Here is a 24,607-nt window from a genome sequence, read left to right as displayed (position 1 = left end):
TGGCTACTGGTGTTTACTGGTGGCTTCTAGTGTTTACTGGTGGCTACTGGTAGCTAATGGTGGCTCCTGGTGGTACTGATGTTTACTGGTGGCTACTGGTGGCTAATGGTGGATGTTGGTGGCTACTGGTGTTTACTGGTGTTTACTGGTGGCTAATGGTGGCTCCTGGTGGCTACTGGTGTTTACTGGTGTTTACTGGTGGCTACTGGTGGCTCCTGGTGGCTACTGGTGTTTACTGGTGGCTACTGGTGTTTACTGGTGGCTACTGGTGGCTAATGGTGGCTACTGGTGTTTACTGGTGGCTACTGGTGTTTACTGGTGTTTACTGGTGGCTACTGGTGTTTACTGGTGGCTACTGGTGGCTAATGGTGTTTACTGGTGGCCACTGGTGTTTACTGGCAGCTACTGGTAGCAACTGGTGTTTACTGCTGGCTAATGGTGGCTACTGGTGTTTACTGGTGGCTACTGGTGGCAAATGGTGGCTAATCTTGGCTACTGGTGTTTACTGGTGGCTACTGGTGTTTGCTGGTGGCTACTGGTGGCTAATGGTGGCTACTGGTGTTTACTGGTTGCTACTGGTGTTTACTGTTGGCTACTGGTGGCTACTGGTGTTTACTGGTGGCTACTGGTGGCTACTGGTGGCTAATTGTGGCTAATTTTGGCTACTGGTGTTTACTGGTGGCTACTGCTGGCTAACAGTGGCTACTGGTGGCTAATGGTGGCTACTGGTGGCTAATGGTGGCTCCTGGTGTACTGGTGGCTATTGGTGTTTACTGGTGTTTACTGGTGGCTACTGGTGGCTACTGGTGTTTACTGGTGGCTACTAGTGTTTACTGGAGGCTACTGGTGGCTACTGGTGTTTACTGGTGGCTATTAGTGTTTACTGGTGGCTACTTGTGGCTAATGGTGGCTCATGGTGGTACTGGTGTTTACTGGTGGCTACTGGTGGCTAATGGTGTTTACTGGTGGCTGCTGGTGTTTACTGGTGGCTAATGGTGGCTCCTGGTGGCTACTGGTGTTTACTGGTGGCTACTGGTGACTAATGGTGGCTACTGGTGGCTAGTGGTGTTTACTTGTGGCTAATGGTGGCTACTGGTGGCTAATGGTGGCTACTGGTGTTTACTGGTGGCTACTGGTGTTTACTGGTGGCTACTAGTGTTTACTGGAGGCTACTGGTGGCTACTGGTGTTTACTGGTGGCTATTAGTGTTTACTGGCTGCTACTTGTGGCTAATGGTGGCTCATGGTGGTACTGGTGTTTACTGGTGGCTACTGGTGGCTAATGGTGTTTACTGGTGGCTGCTGGTGTTTACTGGTGGCTAATGGTGGCTCCTGGTGGCTACTGGTGTTTACTGGTGGCTACTGGTGACTAATGGTGGCTACTGGTGGCTAGTGGTGTTTACTTGTGGCTAATGGTGGCTAATGGTGGCTACTGGTGGCTAATGGTGGCTACTGGTGTTTACTGGTGGCTACTGGTGTTTACTGGTGGCTACTGGTGGCTACTGGTGTTTACTGGTGGCTACTGGTGGTAAATGGTGGCTAATTTTGGCTACTGGTGTTTACTGTTGGCTACTGGTGGCTACTGGTGTTTGCTGGTGGCTACTGGTGGCTAATGGTGGCTACTGGTGTTTACTGGTTGCTACTGGTGTTTACTGTTGGCTACTGGTGGCTACTGGTGTTTGCTGGTGGCTACTGGTGGATAATGGTGGCTACTGGTGTTTACTGGTTGCTACTGGTGTTTACTGTTGGCTACTGGTGGCTACTGGTGTTTACTGGTGGCTACTGGTGGCTACTGGTGGCTAACGGTGGCTACTGGTGGCTAATGGTGGCTTCTGGTGTACTGGTGGCTATTCCTAACCCTTTACTGGTGGCTACTGGTGGCTAATGGTGGCTAATTTTGGCTACTGGTGTTTACTGGTGGCTAATGGTGGCTAATGGTGGCTAATGGTGGCTCCTGGTGTGTAGTGGTGGCTATTGGTGTTTACTGGTGGCTACTGGTGGCTACTGGTGGCTGTTGGTGGCTGTTGGTGGCTACTGGTGGCTAATAGTGTTTACTGGTGGCTACTGATGGCTAATGGTGGCTACTGGTGTTCACTGGTGTCTACTGGTAGTTACTGGTGGCTACTGGTGGCTACTGGTGTTCACTGGTGGCTACTAGTGTTTACTGGTGGATACTGGTGGCTAATGGTGGCTCCTGGTGGTACTGGTGTTTACTGGTGGCTACTGGTGGCTAATGGTGGCTGTTGTTGGCTACTGGTGTTTACTAGTGTTTACTGGTGGCTACTGATGGCTAATGGTGGCTAATTTTGGTTACTGGTGTTTACTGGTGGCTAATAGTGGCTAATGGTGGCTAATGGTGGCTCCTGGTGTGTACTGGTGGCTATTGGTGTTTACTGGTGGCTACTGGTGGCTACTGATGGCTACTGGTGGCTACTGGTGGCTAATAGTGTTTACTGGTGGCTACTGATTGCTAATGGTGGCTACTGGTGTTCACTGGTGTCTACTGGTGGTTACTGGTGGCTACTGGTGTTTACTGGTGGCTACTAGTGTTTACTGGTGGCTACTGGTGGCTCCTGGTGGTAATGGTGTTTACTGGTGGCTACTGGTGGCTAATGGTGGCTGTTGGTGGCTTCTGGGGTTTACTGGTGTTTACTGGTGGCTACTGATGGCTAATGGTGGCTACTGGTGTTCACTGGTGTCTATTAGTGGTTACTGGTGGCTACTGGTGGCTACTGGTCTTTACTGGTGGCTACTGGTGGCTAATGGTGGCTGTTGGTGGCTACTGGTGTTTTCTGGTGTTTACTGGTGGCTACTGGTGGCTAATGGTGGCTACTGGTGTTCACTGGTGTCTACTGGTGGATGCTGGTGGCTACTGGTGGCTACTGGTGTTCACTGGTGGCTACTAGTGTTTACTGGTGGCTACTGGTGGCTAATGGTGGCTACTGGTGTTTACTGGTGTTTACTGGTGGCTATTGGTGTTTACTGGTGGCTACTGGTGGCTACTGGTGGCTACTGATGGCTACTGGTGTTCACTGGTGGCTACTAGTGTTTACTGGTGGCTACTGGTGGCTAATGGTGGCTACTTGTGTTTACTGGTGTTTACTGGTGGCTAATGGTGGCTAATGGTGGCTACTGGTGGCTCCTGGTGTGTACTGGTGGCTATTGGTGTTTACTGGTGGCTACTGGTGGCTACTGGTGGCTACTGATGGCTACTGGTGGGTACTGGTGGCTAATAGTGTTTACTGGTGGCTACTGATGGCTAATGGTGGCTACTGGTGTTCACTGGTGTCTACTGGTGGTTACTGGTGGCTACTGGTGTTCACTGGTGGCTACTAGTGTTTACTGGTGGCTACTGGTGGCTAATGGTGGCTGCTGGTGGTACTGGTGTTTACTGGTGGCTACTGGTGGCTAATGGTGGCTGTTGGTGGCTACTGGGGTTTACTGGTGTTTACTGGAGGCTACTGATGGCTAATGGTGGCTACTGGTGTTCACTGGTGTCTTTTGGTGGTTACTGGTGGCTACTGGTGGCTACTGGTGTTTACTGGTGGCTACTTGTGTTTGCTGGTGGCTACTGGTGGCTAATGGTGGCTCCTGGTGGTACTGGTGTTTACTGGTGGCCACTGGTGGCTAATGGTGGCTGTTGGTGGCTACTGGTGTTTACTGGTGTTTACTGGTGGCTAATGGTGGCTCCTGGTGTTTACTGGTGTTTACTGGTGGCTAATGGTGGCTCCTGGTGGTACTTGTGATTACTGGTGGCTACTGGTGGCTAATGGTGGCTGTTGGTGGCTACTGGTGTTTACTGGTGGCTAATGGTGGCTCCTGGTTTTACTGGTGGCTAATGGTGTTTACTGGTGGCTACTGGTGGCTGCTGGTGGTGACTGATGGCTACTGGTGGCTACTGGTGGCTAATAGTGTTTACTGGTGGCTACTGATGGCAAATGGTGGCTCCTGGTGGTACTGGTGTTTACTGGTTGCTACTGGTGGCTAATGGTGGCTGTTGTTGGCTACTGGTGTTTACTGGTGTTTACTGGTGGCTACTGCTGGCTAATGGTGGCTAATTTTGGTTACTGGTGTTCACTGGTTGCTAATGGTGGCTAATGGTGGCTACTGGTGGCTGCTGGTGGCTCCTGGTGTGTACTGGTGGTTATTGGTGTTTACTGGTGGCTACTGGTGGCTACTGGTGGCTACTGATGGCTACTGGTGGCTACTGGTGGCTAATAGTGTTTACTGGTGGCTACTGATGGCTAATGGTGGCTACTGGTGTTCACTGGTGTCTACTGGTGGTTACTGGTGGCTACTGGTGTTTACTGGTGGCTACTAGTGTTTACTGGTGGCTACTGGTGGCTAATGGTGGCTCCTGGTGGTACTGGTTTTTACTGGTGGCTACTGGTGGCTAATGGTGGCTGTTGGTGGCTACTGGGGTTTACTGGTGTTTACTGGTTGCTACTGATGGCTAATGGTGACTACTGGTGTTCACTGGTGTCTATTGGTGGTTACTGGTGGCTACTGGTGGCTACTGGTCTTTACTGGTGGCTACTGGTGGCTAATGGTGGCTGTTGGTGGCTACTGGTGTTTTCTGGTGTTTACTGGTGGCTACTGATGGCTAATGGTGGCTACTGGTGTTCACTGGTGTCTACTGGTGGTTACTGGTGGCTACTGGTGGCTACTGGTGTTCACCGATGGCTACTAGTGTTTACTGGTTGCTACTGGTGGCTAATGGTGGCTCCTGGTGGTACTGGTGTTTACTGGTGGCAACTGGTGGCTAATGGTGGCTGTTGTTGGCTACTGGTGTTTACTGGTGGCTACTGATGGCTAATGGTTGCTAATTTTGGTTACTGGTGTTTACTGGTGGCTAATGGTGGCTAATGGTGGCTACTGGTGGCTCCTGGTGTGTACTGGTGGCTATTGGTGTTTACTGGTGGCTACTGGTGGCTACTGGTGGCTACTGATGGCTACTGGTGGCTACTGGTGGCTAATAGTGTTTACTGGTGGCTACTGATGGCTAATGGTGGCTACGGGTGTTCACTGGTGTCTACTGGTGGTTACTGGTGGCTACTGGTTTTTACTGGTGGCTACTAGTGTTTACTGGTAGCTACTGGTGGCTAATGGTGGCTCCTGGTGGTACTGGTGTTTACTGGTGGCTACTGGTGGCTAATGGTGGCTGTTGGTGGCTACTGGGGTTTACTGGTGTTTACTGGTGGCTACAGATGGCTAATGGTGGCTACTGGTGTTCACTGGTGTCTATTGGTGGTTACTGGTGGCTACTGGTTTTTACTGGTGGCTACTTGTGTTTGCTGGTGGCTACTGGTGGCTAATGGTGGCTCCTGGTGGTACTGGTGTTTACTGGTGGCTACTGGTGGCTAATGGTGGCTGTTGGTGGCTACTGGTGTTTACTGGTGTTTACTGGTGGCTAATGGTGGCTCCTGGTGACTACTGGTGTTTACTGGTGTTTACTGGTGTTTACTGGTGGCTAATGGTGGCTCCTGGTGGCTACTGGTGTTTACTGGTGGCTACTGGTGGCTAATGGTCGCATTTGGTGGCTACTGGTGTTTACTGGTGTTTACTGGTGGCTAATGGTGGCTCCTGGTGGCTACTGGTGTTTACTGGTGTTTACTGGTGTTTACTGGTGGCTAATGGTGGCTCCTGGTGGCTACTGGTGTTTACTGGTGGCTACTGGATTTCACTGGTGGCTACTGGTGGCTAATGGTGGCTACTGGTGTTAACTGGTGGCTACTGGTGTTTACTGGTAGGTACTGGTGGCTACTGGTGTTTACTGGTGGCTGCTGCTGGCTAACGGTGGCTACTGGTGGCTAATGGTGGCTACTGGTGGCTAATGGTGGCTCCTGGTGTACTGGTGGCTATTGGTGTTTACTGGTGGCCACTGGTGGCTACTGGTGGCTACTGGTGGCTACTGATGTTTTCTGGTGGCTACTAGTGTTTACTGGTGGCTACTGGTGGCTACTGGTGTTTACTGGTGGCTACTAGTGTTTACTGGTGGCTACTGGTGGCAAATGGTTGCTCCTGGTGGTACTGGTGTTTACTGGTGGCTACTGGTGGCTAATGGTGGCTGTTGGTGGCTACTGGTGGCTACTGGTGTTTACTGGTGGCTGCTGGTGTTTACTGGTGGCTAATGGTGGCTCCTGGTGGCTACTGGTGGCTACTGATGGCTACTGGTGGCTACTGGTGGCTAATAGTGTTTACTGGTGGCTACTGATGGCTAATGGTGGCTACTGGTGTTCACTGGTGTCTACTGGTGGTTACTGGTGGCTACTGGTGTTTACTGGTGGCTGTTGGTGGCTACTGGTGTTTTCTGGTGTTTACTGGTGGCTACTGATGGCTAATGGTGGCTACTGGTGTTCACTGGTGTCTATTGGTGGTTACTGGTGGCTACTGGTTTTTACTGGTGGCTACTTGTGTTTGCTGGTGGCTACTGGTGGCTAATGGTGGCTCCTGGTGGTACTGGTGTTTACTGGTGGCTACTGGTGGCTAATGGTGGCTGTTGGTGGCTACTGGTGTTTACTGGTGTTTACTGGTGGCTAATGGTGGCTCCTGGTGACTACTGGTGTTTACTGGTGTTTACTGGTGTTTACTGGTGGCTAATGGTGGCTCCTGGTGGCTACTGGTGTTTACTGGTGGCTACTGGTGGCTAATGGTGGCTGTTGGTGGCTACTGGGGTTTACTGGTGTTTACTGGTGGCTACTGATGGCTAATGGTGGCTACTGGTGTTCACTGGTGTCTATTGGTGGTTACTGGTGGCTACTGGTTTTTACTGGTGGCTACTTGTGTTTGCTGGTGGCTACTGGTGGCTAATGGTGGCTCCTGGTGGTACTGGTGTTTACTCGTGTTTACTGGTTTTTGCTGGTGGCTAATGGTGGCTCCTGGTGGCTACTGGTGTTCACTGGTGTCTATTGGTGGTTACTGGTGGCTACTGGTTTTTACTGGTGGCTACTTGTGTTTACTGGTGTTTACCGGTGGCTAATGGTGGCTCCCTGTGACTACTGGTGTTTACTCGTGTTTACTGGTGTTTGCTGGTGGCTAATGGTGGCTCCTGGTGGCTACTGGTGTTTACTGGTGGCTACTGGTGGCTAATGGTCGCTGTTGGTGGCTACTGGTGTTTACTGGTGTTTACTGGTGGCTAATGGTGGCTCCTGGTGGCTACTGGTGTTTACTGGTGTTTACTGGTGGCTAATGGTGGCTCCTGGTGGCTACTGGTGTCTACTGGTGGCTACTGGATTTCACTGGTGGCTACTGGTGGCTAATGGTGGCTACTGGTGTTAACTGGTGGCTACTGGTGTTTACTGGTGGCTACTGGTGGCTACTGGTGTTTACTGGTGGCTACTGCTGGCTAACGGTGGCTACTGGTGGCTAATGGTGGCTACTGGTGGCTAATGGTGGCTACTGGTGTTTTCTGGTGGTTACTAGTGTTTACTGGTGTTCACTGGTGGCTACTGGTGTTAACTGGTGGCTACTCGTGTTTACTGGTGGCTACTGGTGGCAAATGGTTGCTCCTGGTGGTACTGGTGTTTACTGGTGGCTAATGGTGGCTGTTGGTGGCTACTGGTGGCTACTGGTGTTTACTGGTGGCTGCTGGTGTTTACTGGTGGCCACTGGTGGCTACTGGTGGCTACTGGTGGCTACTGGTGTTTTCTGGTGGCTACTAGTGTTTACTGGTGGCTACTGGTGGCTACTGGTGTTAACTGGTGGCTACTCGTGTTTACTGGTGGCTACTGGTGGCAAATGGTTGCTCCTGGTGGTACTGGTGTTTACTGGTGGCTACTGGTGGCTAATGGTGGCTGTTGGTGGCTACTGGTGGCTACTGGTGTTTACTGGTGGCTTCTGGTGTTTACTGGTGGCTAATGGTGGCTCCTGGTGGCTACTGGTGTTTACTGGTGGCTACTGGTGACTCATGGTGGCTACTCGTGGCTAGTGGTGGCTTATGGTGGCTGTTGGTGGCACTGGTGGCTACTGGTGGCTAATAGTGGTTACTGGTGGCTACTGATGGCTAATGGTGGCTACTGGTGTTCACTGGTGTCTACTGGTGGTTACTGGTGGCTACTGGTGTTTACTGGTGGCTACTAGTGTTTACTGGTGGCTACTGGTGGCTCCTGGTGGTCATGGTGTTTACTGGTGGCTACTGGTGGCTAATGGTGGCTGTTGGTGGCTACTGGGGTTTACTGGTGTTTACTGGTGGCTACTGATGGCTAATGGTGGCTACTGGTGTTCACTGGTGTCTATTAGTGGTTACTGGTGGCTACTGGTGGCTACTGGTCTTTACTGGTGGCTACTGGTGGCTAATGGTGGCTGTTGTTGGCTACTGGTGTTTTCTGGTGTTTACTGGTGGCTACTGGTGGCTGATGGTGGCTACTGGTGTTCACTGGTGGCTACTAGTGTTTACTGGTGGCTACTGGTGGCTAATGGTGGCTACTGGTGTTTACTGGTGTTTACTGGTGGCTAATGGTGGCTAATGGTGGCTACTGGTGGCTCCTGGTGTGTACTGGTGGCTATTGGTGTTTACTGGTGGCTACTGGTGGCTACTGGTGGCTACTGATGGCTACTGGTGGGTACTGGTGGCAAATAGTGTTTACTGGTGGCTACTGATGGCTAATGGTGGCTACTGGTGTTCACTGGTGTCTACTGGTGGTTACTGGTGGCTACTGGTGTTCACTGGTGGCTACTAGTGTTTACTGGTGGCTACTGGTGGCTAATGGTGGCTGCTGGTGGTACTGGTGTTTACTGGTGGCTAATGGTGGCTAATGGTGGCTGTTGGTGGCTACTGGGGTTTACTGGTGTTTACTGGAGGCTACTGATGGCTAATGGTGGCTACTGGTGTTCACTGGTGACTTTTGGTGGTTACTGGTGGCTACTGGTGGCTACTGGTGTTTACTGGTGGCTACTTGTGTTTGCTGGTGGCTACTGGTGGCTAATGGTGGCTCCTGGTGGTACTGGTGTTTACTGGTGGCTACTGGTGGCTAATGGTGGCTGTTGGTGGCTACTGGTGTTTACTGGTGTTTACTGGTGGCTAATGGTGGCTCCTGGTGTTTACTGGTGTTTACTGGTGGCTAATGGTGGCTCCTGGTGGTACTTGTGATTACTGGTGGCTACTGGTGGCTAATGGTGGCTGTTGGTGGCTACTGGTGTTTACTGGTGGCTAATGGTGGCTCCTGGTTTTACTGGTGGCTAATGGTGTTTACTGGTGGCTACTGGTGGCTGCTGGTGGTGACTGATGGCTACTGGTGGCTACTGGTGGCTAATAGTGTTTACTGGTGGCTACTGATGGCTAATGGTGGCTCCTGGTGGTACTGGTGTTTACTGGTTGCTACTGGTGGCTAATGGTGGCTGTTGTTGGCTACTGGTGTTTACTGGTGTTTACTGGTGGCTACTGCTGGCTAATGGTGGCTAATTTTGGTTACTGGTGTTTACTGGTTGCTAATGGTGGCTAATGGTGGCTACTGGTGGCTGCTGGTGGCTCCTGGTGTGTACTGGTGGTTATTGGTGTTTACTGGTGGCTACTGGTGGCTACTGGTGGCTACTGATGGCTACTGGTGGCTACTGGTGGCTAATAGTGTTTACTGGTGGCTACTGATGGCTAATGGTGGCTACTGGTGTTCACTGGTGTTTACTGGTGGTTACTGGTGGCTACTGGTGTTTACTGGTGGCTACTAGTGTTTACTGGTGGCTACTGGTGGCTAATGGTGGCTCCTGGTGGTACTGGTTTTTACTGGTGGCTACTGGTGGCTAATGGTGGCTGTTGGTGGCTACTGGGGTTTACTGGTGTTTACTGGTTGCTACTGATGGCTAATGGTGACTACTGGTGTTCACTGGTGTCTATTGGTGGTTACTGGTGGCTACTGGTGGCTACTGGTCTTTACTGGTGGCTACTGGTGGCTAATGGTGGCTGTTGGTGGCTACTGGTGTTTTCTGGTGTTTACTGGTGGCTACTGATGGCTAATGGTGGCTACTGGTGTTCACTGGTGTCTACTGGTGGTTACTGGTGGCTACTGGTGGCTACTGGTGTTCACCGGTGGCTACTAGTGTTTACTGGTTGCTACTGGTGGCTAATGGTGGCTCCTGGTGGTACTGGTGTTTACTGGTGGCAACTGGTGGCTAATGGTGGCTGTTGTTGGCTACTGGTGTTTACTGGTGGCTACTGATGGCTAATGGTTGCTAATTTTGGTTACTGGTGTTTACTGGTGGCTAATGGTGGCTAATGGTGGCTACTGGTGGCTACTGGTCTTTACTGGTGGCTATTGGTGGCTAATGGTGGCTGTTGGTGGCTACTGGTGTTTTCTGGTGTTTACTGGTGGCTACTGATGGCTAATGGTGGCTACTGGTGTTCACTGGTGTCTACTGGTGGTTACTGGTGGCTACTGGTGGCTACTGGTGTTCACCGGTGGCTACTAGTGTTTACTGGTTGCTACTGGTGGCTAATGGTGGCTCCTGGTGGTACTGGTGTTTACTGGTGGCAACTGGTGGCTAATGGTGGCTGTTGTTGGCTACTGGTGTTTACTGGTGGCTACTGTTGGCTAATGGTTGCTAATTTTGGTTACTGGTGTTTACTGGTGGCTAATGGTGGCTAATGGTGGCTACTGGTGGCTCCTGGTGTGTACTGGTGGCTATTGGTGTTTACTGGTGGCTACTGGTGGCTACTGGTGGCTACTGATGGCTACTGGTGGCTACTGGTGGCTAATAGTGTTTACTGGTGGCTACTGATGGCTAATGGTGGCTACGGGTGTTCACTGGTGTCTACTGGTGGTTACTGGTGGCTACTGGTTTTTACTGGTGGCTACTAGTGTTTACTGGTAGCTACTGGTGGCTAATGGTGGCTCCTGGTGGTACTGGTGTTTACTGGTGGCTACTGGTGGCTAATGGTGGCTGTTGGTGGCTACTGGGGTTTACTGGTGTTTACTGGTGGCTACAGATGGCTAATGGGGGCTACTGGTGTTCACTGGTGTCTATTGGTGGTTACTGGTGGCTACTGGTTTTTACTGGTGGCTACTTGTGTTTGCTGGTGGCTACTGGTGGCTAATGGTGGCTCCTGGTGGTACTGGTGTTTACTGGTGGCTACTGGTGGCAGATGGTGGCTGTTGGTGGCTACTGGTGTTTACTGGTGTTTACTGGTGGCTAATGGTGGCTCCTGGTGACTACTGGTGTTTACTGGTGTTTACTGGTGTTTACTGGTGGCTAATGGTGGCTCCTGGTGGCTACTGGTGTTTACTGGTGGCTACTGGTGGCTAATGGTCGCATTTGGTGGCTACTGGTGTTTACTGGTGGCTAATGGTGGCTCCTGGTGGCTACTGGTGTTTACTGGTGTTTACTGGTGTTTACTGGTGGCTAATGGTGGCTCCTGGTGGCTACTGGTGTTTACTGGTGGCTACTGGATTTCACTGGTGGCTACTGGTGGCTAATGGTGGCTACTGGTGTTAACTGGTGGCTACTGGTGTTTACTGGTGGGTACTGGTGGCTACTGGTGTTTACTGGTGGCTGCTGCTGGCTAACGGTGGCTACTGGTGGCTAATGGTGGCTACTGGTGGCTAATGGTGGCTCCTGGTGTACTGGTGGCTATTGGTGTTTACTGGTGGCCACTGGTGGCTACTGGTGGCTACTGGTGGCTACTGGTGTTTTCTGGTGGCTACTAGTGTTTACTGGTGGCTACTGGTGGCTACTGGTGTTTACTGGTGGCTACTAGTGTTTACTGGTGGCTACTGGTGGCAAATGGTTGCTCCTGGTGGTACTGGTGTTTACTGGTGGCTACTGGTGGCTAATGGTGGCTGTTGGTGGCTACTGGTGGCTACTGGTGTTTACTGGTGGCTGCTGGTGTTTACTGGTGGCTAATGGTGGCTCCTGGTGGCTACTGGTGGCTACTGATGGCTACTGGTGGCTACTGGTGGCTAATAGTGTTTACTGGTGGCTACTGATGGCTAATGGTGGCTACTGGTGTTCACTGGTGTCTACTGGTGGTTACTGGTGGCTACTGGTGTTTACTGGTGGCTGTTGGTGGCTACTGGTGTTTTCTGGTGTTTACTGGTGGCTACTGATGGCTAATGGTGGCTACTGGTTTTCACTGGTGTCTACTGGTGGTTACTGGTGGCTACTGGTGGCTACTGGTGTTCACTGGTGGCTACTAGTGTTTACTGGTGGCTACTGGTGGCTTATGGTGGCTCCTGGTGGTACTGGTGTTTACTGGTGGCAACTGGTGGCTAATGGTGGCTGTTGTTGGCTACTGGTGTTTACTGGTGGCTACTGATGGCTAATGGTGGCTAATTTTGGTTACTGGTGTTTACTGGTGGCTAATGGTGGCTAATGGTGGCTACTGGTGGCTACTGGTGTGTACTGGTGGCTATTGGTGTTTACTGGTGGCTACTGGTGGCTACTGGTGGCTACTGATGGCTACTGGTGGCTACTGGTGGCTAATAGTGTTTACTGGTGGCTACTGATGGCTAATGGTGGCTACGGGTGTTCACTGGTGTCTACTGGTGGTTACTGGTGGCTACTGGTTTTTTACTGGTGGCTACTAGTGTTTACTGGTGGCTACTGGTGGCTAATGGTGGCTGTTGGTGGCTACTGGGGTTTACTGGTGTTTACTGGTGGCTACTGATGGCTAATGGTGGCTACTGGTGTCCACTGGTGTCTATTGGTGGTTACTGGTGGCTACTGGTTTTTACTGGTGGCTACTTGTGTTTGCTGGTGGCTACTGGTGGCTAATGGTGGCTCCTGGTGGTACTGGTGTTTACTGGTGGCTACAGGTGGCTAATGGTGGCTGTTGGTGGCTACTGGTGTTTACTGGTGTTTACTGGTGGCTAATGGTGGCTCCCTGTGACTACTGGTGTTTACTGGTGTTTACTGGTGTTTGCTGGTGGCTAATGGTGGCTCCTGGTGGCTACTGGTGTTTACTGGTGGCTACTGGTGGCTAATGGTCGCTGTTGGTGGCTACTGGTGTTTACTGGTGTTTACTGGTGGCTAATGGTGGCTCCTGGTGGCTACTGGTGTTTACTGGTGTTTACTGGTGGCTAATGGTGGCTCCTGGTGGCTACTGGTGTCTACTGGTGGCTACTGGATTTCACTGGTGGCTACTGGTGGCTAATGGTGGCTACTGGTGTTAACTGGTGGCTACTGGTGTTTACTGGTGGCTACTGGTGGCTACTGGTGTTTACTGGTGGCTACTGCTGGCTAACGGTGGCTACTGGTGGCTAATGGTGGCTACTGGTGGCTAATGGTGGCTACTGGTGTTTTCTGGTGGCTACTAGTGTTTACTGGTGTTCACTGGTGGCTACTGGTGTTAACTGGTGGCTACTCGTGTTTACTGGTGGCTACTGGTGGCAAATGGCTGCTCCTGGTGGTACTGGTGTTTACTGGTGGCTAATGGTGGCTGTTGGTGGCTACTGGTGGCTACTGGTGTTTACTGGTGGCTGCTGGTGTTTACTGGTGGCCACTGGTGGCTACTGGTGGCTACTGGTGTTTTCTGGTGGCTACTAGTGTTTACTGGTGGCTACTGGTGGCTACTGGTGTTAACTGGTGGCTACTCGTGTTTACTGGTGACTACTGGTGGCAAATGGTTGCTCCTGGTGGTACTGGTGTTTACTGGTGGCTACTGGTGGCTAATGGTGGCTGTTGGTGGCTACTGGTGGCTACTGGTGTTTACTGGTGGCTGCTGGTGTTTACTGGTGGCTAATGGTGGCTCCTGGTGGCTACTGGTGTTTACTGGTGGCTACTGGTGACTCATGGTGGCTACTCGTGGCTAGTGGTGGCTTATGGTGGCTGTTGGTGGCACTGGTGGCTACTGGTGGCTACTGGTGGCTACTGATGGCTACTGGTGGCTCATGGTGTCCTTTGGTGGCTACCAGTAGCTACTGGTGGCTACTGGTGTCTACTGGTGGCTACTGCCTGCCTATGGTGGCTACTGGTTGCTACAGTTGGCTACTGGTGTTTACTGGTGGCTACTTGTGGCTAATGGTGGCTATTGGTGGCTACTGGTGGCTAATAGTGGCTACTGGTAGTTACTGGTGTTTACTGGTGGCTAATGGTGTCTACTGGTGGCTACTGGTGTGTACTGGTGGCTATTGGTGTTTACTGGTGGCTACTGGTGGCTACTGGTGGCTACTGGTGGCTACTGGTGGCTAATAGTGTTTACTGGTGGCTACTGATGGCTAATGGTGGCTACGGGTGTTCACTGGTGTCTACTGGTGGTTACTGGTGGCTACTGGTTTTTACTGGTGGCTACTAGTGTTTACTGGTAGCTACTGGTGGCTAATGGTGGCTCCTGGTGGTACTGGTGTTTACTGGTGGCTACTGGTGGCTAATGGTGGCTGTTGGTGGCTACTGGGGTTTATTGGTGTTTACTGGTGGCTACAGATGGCTAATGGTGGCTACTGGTGTTCACTGGTGTCTATTGGTGGTTACTGGTGGCTACTGGTTTTTACTGGTGGCTACTTGTGTTTGCTGGTGGCTACTGGTGGCTAATGGTGGCTCCTGGTGGTACTGGTGTTTACTGGTGGCTACTGGTGGCAGATGGTGGCTGTTGGTGGCTACTGGTGTTTACTGGTGTTTACTGGTGGCTAATGGTGGCTCCTGGTGACTACTGGTGTTTACTGGTGTTTACTGGTGTTTACTGGTGGCTAATGGTGGCTCCTGGTGGCTACTGGTGTTTACTGGTGGCTACTGGTGGCTAATGGTCGCATTTGGTGGCTACTGGTGTTTACTGGTGTTTACTGGTGGCTAATGGTGGCTCCTGGTGGCTACTGGTGTTTACTGGTGTTTACTGGTGTTTACTGGTGGCTAATGGTGGCTCCTGGTGTTAACTGGTGGCTACTGGTGTTTACTGGTGGGTACTGGTGGCTACTGGTGTTTACTGGTGGCTGCTGCTGGCTAACGGTGGCTACTGGTGGCTAATGGTGGCTACTGGTGGCTAATGGTGGCTCCTGGTGTACTGGTGGCTATTGGTGTTTACTGGTGGCCACTGGTGGCTACTGGTGGCTACTGGTGGCTACTGGTGTTTTCTGGTGGCTACTAGTGTTTACTGGTGGCTACTGGTGGCTACTGGTGTTTACTGGTGGCTACTAGTGTTTACTGGTGGCTACTGGTGGCAAATGGTTGCTCCTGGTGGTACTGGTGTTTACTGGTGGCTACTGGTGGCTAATGGTGGCTGTTGGTGGCTAATGGTGGCTACTGGTGTTTACTGGTGGCTGCTGGTGTTTACTGGTGGCTAATGGTGGCTCCTGGTGGCTACTGGTGGCTACTGATGGCTACTGGTGGCTACTGGTGGCTAATAGTGTTTACTGGTGGCTACTGATGGCTAATGGTGGCTACTGGTGTTCACTGGTGTCTACTGGTGGTTACTGGTGGCTACTGGTGTTTACTGGTGGCTGTTGGTGGCTACTGGTGTTTTCTGGTGTTTACTGGTGGCTACTGATGGCTAATGGTGGCTACTGGTGTTCACTGGTGTCTACTGGTGGTTACTGGTGGCTTCTGGTGGCTACTGGTGTTCACTGGTGGCTACTAGTGTTTACTGGTGGCTACTGGTGGCTTATGGTGGCTCCTGGTGGTACTGGTGTTTACTGGTGGCAACTGGTGGCTAATGGTGGCTGTTGTTGGCTACTGGTGTTTACTGGTGGCTACTGATGGCTAATGGTGGCTAATTTTGGTTACTGGTGTTTACTGGTGGCTAATGGTGGCTAATGGTGGCTACTGGTGGCTACTGGTGTGTACTGGTGGCTATTGGTGTTTACTGGTGGCTACTGGTGGCTACTGGTGGCTACTGATGGCTACTGGTGGCTACTGGTGGCTAATAGTGTTTACTGGTGGCTACTGATGGCTAATGGTGGCTACGGGTGTTCACTGGTGTCTACTGGTGGTTACTGGTGGCTACTGGTTTTTACTGGTGGCTACTAGTGTTTACTGGTGGCTACTGGTGGCTAATGGTGGCTGTTGGTGGCTACTGGGGTTTACTGGTGTTTACTGGTGGCTACTGATGGCTAATGGTGGCTACTGGTGTTCACTGGTGTCTATTGGTGGTTACTGGTGGCTACTGGTTTTTACTGGTGGCTACTTGTGTTTGCTGGTGGCTACTGGTGGCTAATGGTGGCTCCTGGTGGTACTGGTGTTTACTGGTGGCTACAGGTGGCTAATGGTGGCTATTGGTGGCTACTGGTGTTTACTGGTGGCTAATGGTGGCTCCCTGTGACTACTGGTGTTTACTCGTGTTTACTGGTGTTTGCTGGTGGCTAATGGTGGCTCCTGGTGGCTACTGGTGTTTACTGGTGGCTACTGGTGGCTAATGGTCGCTGTTGGTGGCTACTGGTGTTTACTGGTGTTTACTGGTGGCTAATGGTGGCTCCTGGTGGCTACTGGTGTTTACTGGTGTTTACTGGTGGCTAATGGTGGCTCCTGGTGGCTACTGGTGTCTACTGGTGGCTACTGGATTTCACTGGTGGCTACTGGTGGCTAATGGTGGCTACTGGTGTTAACTGGTGGCTACTGGTGTTTACTGGTGGCTACTGGTGGCTACTGGTGTTTACTGGTGGCTACTGCTGGCTAACGGTGGCTACTGGTGGCTAATGGTGGCTACTGGTGGCTAATGGTGGCTACTGGTGTTTTCTGGTGGCTACTAGTGTTTACTGGTGTTCACTGGTGGCTACTGGTGTTAACTGGTGGCTACTCGTGTTTACTGGTGGCTACTGGTGGCAAATGGTTGCTCCTGGTGGTACTGGTGTTTACTGGTGGCTAATGGTGGCTGTTGGTGGCTACTGGTGGCTACTGGTGTTTACTGGTGGCTGCTGGTGTTTACTGGTGGCCACTGGTGGCTACTGGTGGCTACTGGTGGCTACTGGTGTTTTCTGGTGGCTACTAGTGTTTACTGGTGGCTACTGGTGGCTACTGGTGTTAACTGGTGGCTACTCGTGTTTACTGGTGACTACTGGTGGCAAATGGTTGCTCCTGGTGGTACTGGTGTTTACTGGTGGCTACTGGTGGCTAATGGTGGCTGTTGGTGGCTACTGGTGGCTACTGGTGTTTACTGGTGGCTGCTGGTGTTTACTGGTGGCTAATGGTGGCTCCTGGTGGCTACTGGTGTTTACTGGTGGCTACTGGTGACTCATGGTGGCTACTCGTGGCTAGTGGTGGCTTATGGTGGCTGTTGGTGGCACTGGTGGCTACTGGTGGCTACTGGTGGCTACTGATGGCTACTGGTGGCTCATGGTGTCCTTTGGTGGCTACCAGTAGCTACTGGTGGCTACTGGTGTCTACTGGTGGCTACTGCCTGCCTATGGTGGCTACTGGTTGCTACAGTTGGCTACTGGTGTTTACTGGTGGCTACTTGTGGCTAATGGTGGCTATTGGTGGCTACTGGTGGCTAATAGTGGCTACTGGTAGTTACTGGTGTTTACTGGTGGCTACTGGTGGCTAATGGTATCTACTGGTGGCTACTGGTGGCTAATTGTGGCTGCTGGTGTTTACTGGTGGCTATTAGTGTTCACTGGTAGCTACTGGTGGCTACCAGTAGCTACTGGTGTTTACTGGTGGCTGCTGGTGGCTAATGGTGGCTGTTGGTGGCTACTGGTGTTTGCTGGTGGCTAGTGGTGGCAAATGGTGGCTGTTGGTGGCTACTGGTGTTCACTGGTAGCTACTGATGGCTACTGGTGGCTCATAGTGCTTTCTGGTGGCTACCGGTAGCTACTGGTGGCTACTGGTGTCTACTGGAGGCTGCTGGTGGTGGCTGGTGGGTAATGGTGGCTATTGGTGTTTACTGGTGGCTACTGGTGGCTAATGGTGGTTACTGGTGGCTAATGGTGGCTACTGGTGGCTACTGGTGTTTACTGGTGGCTACTGGTGGCTAATGGTATCTACTGGTGGCTGCTGGTGGCTAATGTTGGCTATTGGTGTTTGCTGGTGGCTGCTGGTGTTTACTGGTGGTTACTGGTGGCTACCGGTGGCTAATGGTGGCTCCTGGTGGCTACTGGTGTTTACTAGTGGCTACTGGTGGCTACTGGTGTTTACTAGTGGCTACTGGTGGCTAATGGTGGCTGTTGGTGGCTACTGGTGTTTACTGGTGGCTGCTGGTGGCTGCCATGAAGGGGTGGTGGCTGTCAACTCAAATGCAGGATCTGGAGGCAGGAAGGCTCAATGTTGATGTTTATTTCCACAGAGAAAAAAACTTGGCTCAGGAACGCAGAAAGCTAACAAAATGAAAAGCAACGAGGAACAGAAACCAAGGGGTATAAATCCACAGGAATTAAACCAGACCAGGTGAAGGGATGAACTAAACCGGACCAGGTGAAGGGATGAACTAAACCAGGCCAGGTGAAGGGATGAACTAAACCGGACCAGGTGAAGGGATGAACTAAACCGGACCAGGTGAAGGGATGAATTAAACCGGACCAGGTGAAGGGATGTACTAAACCGGACCAGGTGAAGGGATGAACTAAACCGGACCAGGTGAAGGGATGAATTAAACCGGACCAGGTGAAGGGATGAACTAAACCGGACCAGGTGAAGGGATGAATTAAACCGGACCAGGTGAAGGGATGAACTAAACCGGACCAGGTGAAGGGATGAATTAAACCGGACCAGGTGAAGGGATGAACTAAACCGGACCAGGTGAAGGGATGAACTAAACCGGACCAGGTGAAGGGATGAATTAAACCGGACCAGGTGAAGGGATGAACTAAACCGGACCAGGTGAAGGGATGAATTAAACCGGACCAGGTGAAGGGATGAACTAAACCGGACCAGGTGAAGGGATGAATTAAACCGGACCAGGTGAAGGGATGAACTAAACCGGACCAGGTGAAGGGATGAATTAAACCGGACCAGGTGAAGGGATGAACTAAACCGGACCAGGTGAAGGGATGAATTAAACCGGACCAGGTGAAGGGATGAACTAAACCGGACCAGGTGAAGGGATGAATTAAACTGGACCAGGTGAAGGGATGAACTAAACCGGACCAGGTGAAGGGATGAATTAAACCGGACCAGGTGAAGGGATGAACTAAACAGGACCAGGTGAAGGGATGAACAGGAAACCAGAATGAAAGAACTAAACAAGCAAAACTACAAACTAAAACAGGAAAGAGGCAGCAAGGAGGGACCAGGGCAAAACATTGAGTCCAGGAGCCCAAGGCAGCACGTGAAGTAGTGCTGGGGGACTGCCTGGAGGCAGAGATGGGGGGCATTCGGGGACAGGTCTGGTTCCGGAGGTCAGCCGGGACAACGGGGACAGGTCTGGTTCCGGAGGTCAGCCGGGACAACGGGGACAGGTCTGGTTCCGGAGGTCAGCCGGGACAACGGGGACAGGTCTGGTTCCCGAGGTCAGCCGGGACAACGGGGACAGGTCTGGTTCCCGAGGTCAGCCGGGACAACGGGGACAGGTCTGGTTCCGGAGGTCAGCCGGGACAACGGGGACAGGTCTGGTTCCGGAGGTCAGCCGGGACAACGGGGACAGGTCTGGTTCCGGAGGTCAGCCGGGACAACGGGGACAGGTCTGGTTCCGGAGGTCAGCCGGGACAACGGGGACAGGTCTGGTTCCGGAGGTCAGCCGGGACAACGGGGACAGGTCTGGTTCCGGAGGTCAGCCGGGACAACGGGGACAGGTCTGGTTCCGGAGGTCAGCCGGGACAACGGGGACAGGTCTGGTTCCCGAGGTCAGCCGGGACAACGGGGACAGGTCTGGTTCCGGAGGTCAGCCGGGACAACGGGGACAGGTCTGGTTCCGGAGGTCAGCCGGGACAACAGGGACAGGTCTGGTTCCGGTACATAAAGAAAGAGGAGCAGAAAGATGAGGAGGGAGTGCTCAGTGCATCATGGGAGGTCTAATGGCTGCATGAATAATGGATGGATAGACCCCCCCCTAACTATATTTATTTTAAAATTAATAAAATACGTATATTTCGGAATATGAATACATGCAGTAATGTGTAATGTCTATAAACAACAGTTTCACCTCCTGAAAGAAACCGTCCAGCTAATTGAAAAGTGTCTCCAACATTCAGCAATAGAAGAAAGATGCTCCATGTGGCTGCCAACGTCAAAAGCCCCGCCCCCGCCAAGCCATGATAGGTCTATGCTGCTGCCAATCACTTCATAGAGCAGTTGGAACAAGCAGCCACCCTCCTTTGTTGTTCCCAGTTAGGAGGAATATGTCTCTCTGCATGGAGGAAAAGGACAAAGGTAAGTTGTTTACAGTTTATTATTGTTGTTTACAGCTGGATGTTTGTTGTTTACAGCTGGATGTAGGTTTCATGCTGATGGACTTTCTGTGAGCAGCTTGTCTCTTCATGTGTTGTGCAAACTGATCTCTGGTTTTCTTGATCCAGTAAGGATCTTTTATTTTGCGGGACTGATGAATGACTAGAAGTGTTTACTGAAGAGCTTTATTGACAACGCCTTGTATGATTTTGTTGTCATCACTTTATATCTTTTCTCTTTAAAGGTGTTTCTCTGTGAAACCAACTTTTACAGTAAATATTGTGCTGCTTTTATTCATCACAGCTGCAGCATTCATGTATATCCTCACTTAGAGAGGTCAGATTCACACAGAGGTGGTTTTCTGAATGGAACTAAAGGAGATACAAAAGGCCATGTGGTCAGAGAGGAGGAGGCGGAGGAGGAGCAGGAGGAGCAGGAGGAGGAGCAGGAGGAGGAGCAGGAGCAGGAGGACCGTGATTAATTGGCTGTGGGTGTGTGATGCCCGAGGCTCGACGTGCAAGCTGCTCCCAACATCAGCAGCCCAGCAGCAGAAGGAGGGAGGTGGGCCTAGAGGGGGGAGGGGAGATGGGCCTAGAGGGGGGAGGGGAGGTGAACCTAGAGGGGGGAGGGGAGATGGGCCTAGAGGGGGGAGGGGAGGTGAACCTAGAGGGGGGAGGGGAGATGGGCCTAGAGGGGGGAGGGGAGATGGGGGGGCAACTTCTATATGAGTGAGAACAACACAAGCAGGAAATCAGACAGTAGAGGACATGGTAGGGAGGTGATGGTGGACTGTCCAGTTGGACGCAGGTCCTTCCATGAAGCTTCAGGCTATTTATTTATTTATTTGTTTGTTTACTCCCTTCCCATCCCATAATACCACCGATGTTACAATACAAAGAATTAATACCATAAAGTTTGCTGCAAAGAACTGGACTAAGTTCTCCAACTTTCCAACAAATACAGCTAAACTAAGTGTTGAAGTTCTCCCTTTGGTCTCTTGGGATCCTGGGGCCCACGCTCTGTCTGCGCTGGGTGCCAGGTGGGGTCAGGCTTCACTGGTCCGGCCCCGCTGTGGGGCAACATTGTGTGGGTGGGATCACATTGTATGGGCGGGGCCACGTTGTGTGGGCGGGACTACATCATGTGGGCGGGGCCACGTTGTGTGGGCGGGACTACATCGTGTGGGCGGGGCCACGTTGTGTGGACGTGACTACATCGTGTGGGCGGGGCTACATTGTGTGGGTGGGACTATATCGTGTGGGCGTGGCTACATCGTGTGGGCGGGGCTACATTGTGTGGGTGGCACTATATCATGTGGGCGGGACTAAATCGTGTGGGCGGGACTATATTGTGTGGGCGGGACTAAATCGTGTGGGCGGGGCTACATTGTGTGGGTGGGACTATATCGTGTGGGCGAGGCCACGTTGTGTGGGTGGGACTACATCGTGTGGGCGGGGCTACATTGTGTGGAAAAATTAATTGAAGAATCCAGAATATCAAGAGGAGCATTATTTGGCAAAGTAAATTTACCCATCAGAACACAGCATCCAGAAAATCATTCTGCTGCTGAAATGCTGGACAAGACAAGACAAAAAAAAAAAAAACGAAGACACACCAAATGGAGCAGCAGAACAGGATTTAAACTGCAAAGCTTCTGGCCGTGAGGTGACCCGCTCTGCCACCTGGGTTGTCCCTTGTTTGCAGTTTGCATGTGCAAGTTGAGTCTCGCATTAAAGCAGCAGAATGATGGTCTGGCTGCCGTGTTCGGCTGAGTTTGAAATTTGCTTTGATAAGAGACACAATGATCCCCTCGATAATCTAAATTCTTATTTTATTTATTTGTATGAAAGATATCCATGATTTACTTCTGCAGAGTGGAAAAAAAAATCAATTACAGGTTTTTATAGAGAAAGTGGTCATCAGGTTGTTATAACAGCCGGAAACTTTCTTTTCACTTTTTTCCATGTGTCTGTCCTCCTTTCCATGATCTTCCTTTCATTCCTTCTTGCTTTTAATCTTGGCTCTGCCTGCATTCCTCGTTCCTCTCTGTGGAATTTGTTTCTGTGTTTCCTGGAGACCAACGTTGCAGTCGCTCTAAACCTCTCTCTACCAACGTCCAGGTGTTTGCATGCAGGTGAGGACTCTGTCCTCATAGTCAGTCACACGAGAAAAGAATGAAATATTTAGAAGTATTATTGTGTGTGTGAGCGCAGCACTGGGATCACCTGTTTTCAGTGTGTTCCCATCTGAAAGTTGCGTAACTGATCGCCTTTGCTAAGCCTTCAGACAGCTGGAAACGACTGCATCCATGTGCTTCTTGTTAATATGACGTTGAGGCAGAGTAATGAGTTGAAAAGTGTGTTTCTCTGAGAAAAGCTCATCCGTTCTACTTCAGCCTGCCTTTTTCTGCCTGTCAGAGCTTGTGAACAGAGACTAAAGGGATGATTGTGGTGGCCGTGTTGCAAAGCCGTGGTGCTGAACTTCATGTTGGAACAAGGCTGGTATCTGCGGCTTCCAGCTAATGTGTTTGTGTCTTTCTGTCAGTGCAAGTTCAGCAATCCATCTTTCCTGTTCTTCACCTCTGCCTCTGACCAGGGCGTGTTACTGGTTCAGATCTCTGTTATTTTGTCTGCAGCGTTTCCTTCTAAGCTGCTGTTAGCTAGTTTTCATGAAGCTTCATATGCTCTCCATGGACACGTTATCAGGAACACCTTCTAGTGCCAGGTCACCCTCTTCATCAAGTCCACCTTCAGCAACTTTTAAGAAATGTTGAGTACATATAGACATGATAACTGCAATTTAACGTATCTGCTGCCATCAGTGTGGCTTGTTTCAATATGTGGCTTAACTCTTTGTTGCAGGACTTTGGAGAGGTTTATTTATAGTGTTAGTAGCTGATTGTACTGAACAATGACGACATCACAATGTCTTACGGAAAACATGTAAAGCACAAACATGGAAACATGACTACGGCAGTGGGGGCTACAGGTGGGTTTCACTTTGACAGGATTTTTATTGCAGTAATAAGACCTTGTTTCCTCTGTCCCCCGTCCCTCTCTCCACCCCCATCACCTCACTCAGCAATTAAGATCCGCACAAGGTTTTATCATTTTTCATCATTTATCATCATTTTTTTTAAATCACTTGACTGAGTTCAGAGCTCATCTGATGTCTTACATTTTTCATTTCAACTTTATAATTTGATGTCAAACAGATTGTCTGCAGAGCTGTGATGTATCTGTCTTCAAACGCCTGTCGACACCTCAACGTCATGGCTGGAAGGGGATTAGGATGTCTGCAGAGAAGAATGTTGCGTATAGTTACATCTCCACTCTTCACCAAACTAGAACACATGTTTATCATATCTAAAATACAGCTCAGGAACTCCATTCATATGTAGTATGCGAGTAAATATGATGCAGTGCTGAGGTAAACATGTTCCAGATTCACCTGTCCTGGTTTGCTTCCTCAGGCAGAAAGGCTGAAAGCCATGGAAAGGGAAAAGGACATGAAAAGCACTGAAAGAGATGGTTGCAGAAACACCAACACAGTGTGAGTCTTTGAAATTAAATGGAAGATTTTTATTGGAGTTGGAATTGGGAGTTTCGTAGTGTGATTGCATCCTGTGAACCGTGTCTGTGTGAGAGAAACAGTGTTTACAGGAAGGGTTATATTGTTAATGGAGTTACTCGTTCTGCCATTAGTAGTTCTCTGAAGGAAGTAAAGGGAAATGAAAAATGAATGAATGAAAATTTGCTTTTAGACCTTACTTATCTGGTAGCACCCATACCAGTTTCTCCCAACCTCCCAAAGCACTCCTAGGGTGACCACAAGGCATTTCCAAACCAGCTGGAAGATGAAATCTATAAAGTATCCCGTACCCCAACTGTATCGCAACCATGTCCTGACCATATCCTGACCGTATCCATTATACCTCGACCTTATTCCGACCGTATCCTGACTGTATCTTTATCCCGACCGTATATTCAAGGTTCAAGGCAGCTCGTCCCAGGTTAGACATACAGACATCTACATTTGACAAGTTTACAGAAACAAACTAAAGCTTAGGCCCCACAGCCAGTTTTTACCAGCGCCGCCTTATAAATGAGGAAAAGATGACACAAGGAAGGATGGGTGGGTGTTAAAAAAAAGAAGTATCTCTACACTTCACCTAAAGGGGGAAGGATAAAGATGTAACAATGGGTGGGCTCTCCCAGACAGCCAGTGAGGTCGCAGCCAGACAAGCAGCATGTCCATCCAACTCGCCGTCCGTGAGTGGAGGGAGGGGCGAGGTCCGGAGAAGGTGGTGAAAGATAGGAGAGTATGTCTGTAACAGTGTGTGTGAGTGTGTGTGAGTGTGATAAGCAGCCTGCCCAAGGCCAGTCAGGGAGCCAGATCCAGATAACAGCTTTGTTTAGGGTCAAGCTAACCTT

This window comes from Telmatherina bonti (assembly GCF_933228915.1).
Source record: "Telmatherina bonti genome assembly, chromosome: 18".
NCBI classification, from domain to species: domain Eukaryota; kingdom Metazoa; phylum Chordata; class Actinopteri; order Atheriniformes; family Telmatherinidae; genus Telmatherina; species Telmatherina bonti.
This window is presented reverse-complemented; position numbering follows the sequence as displayed.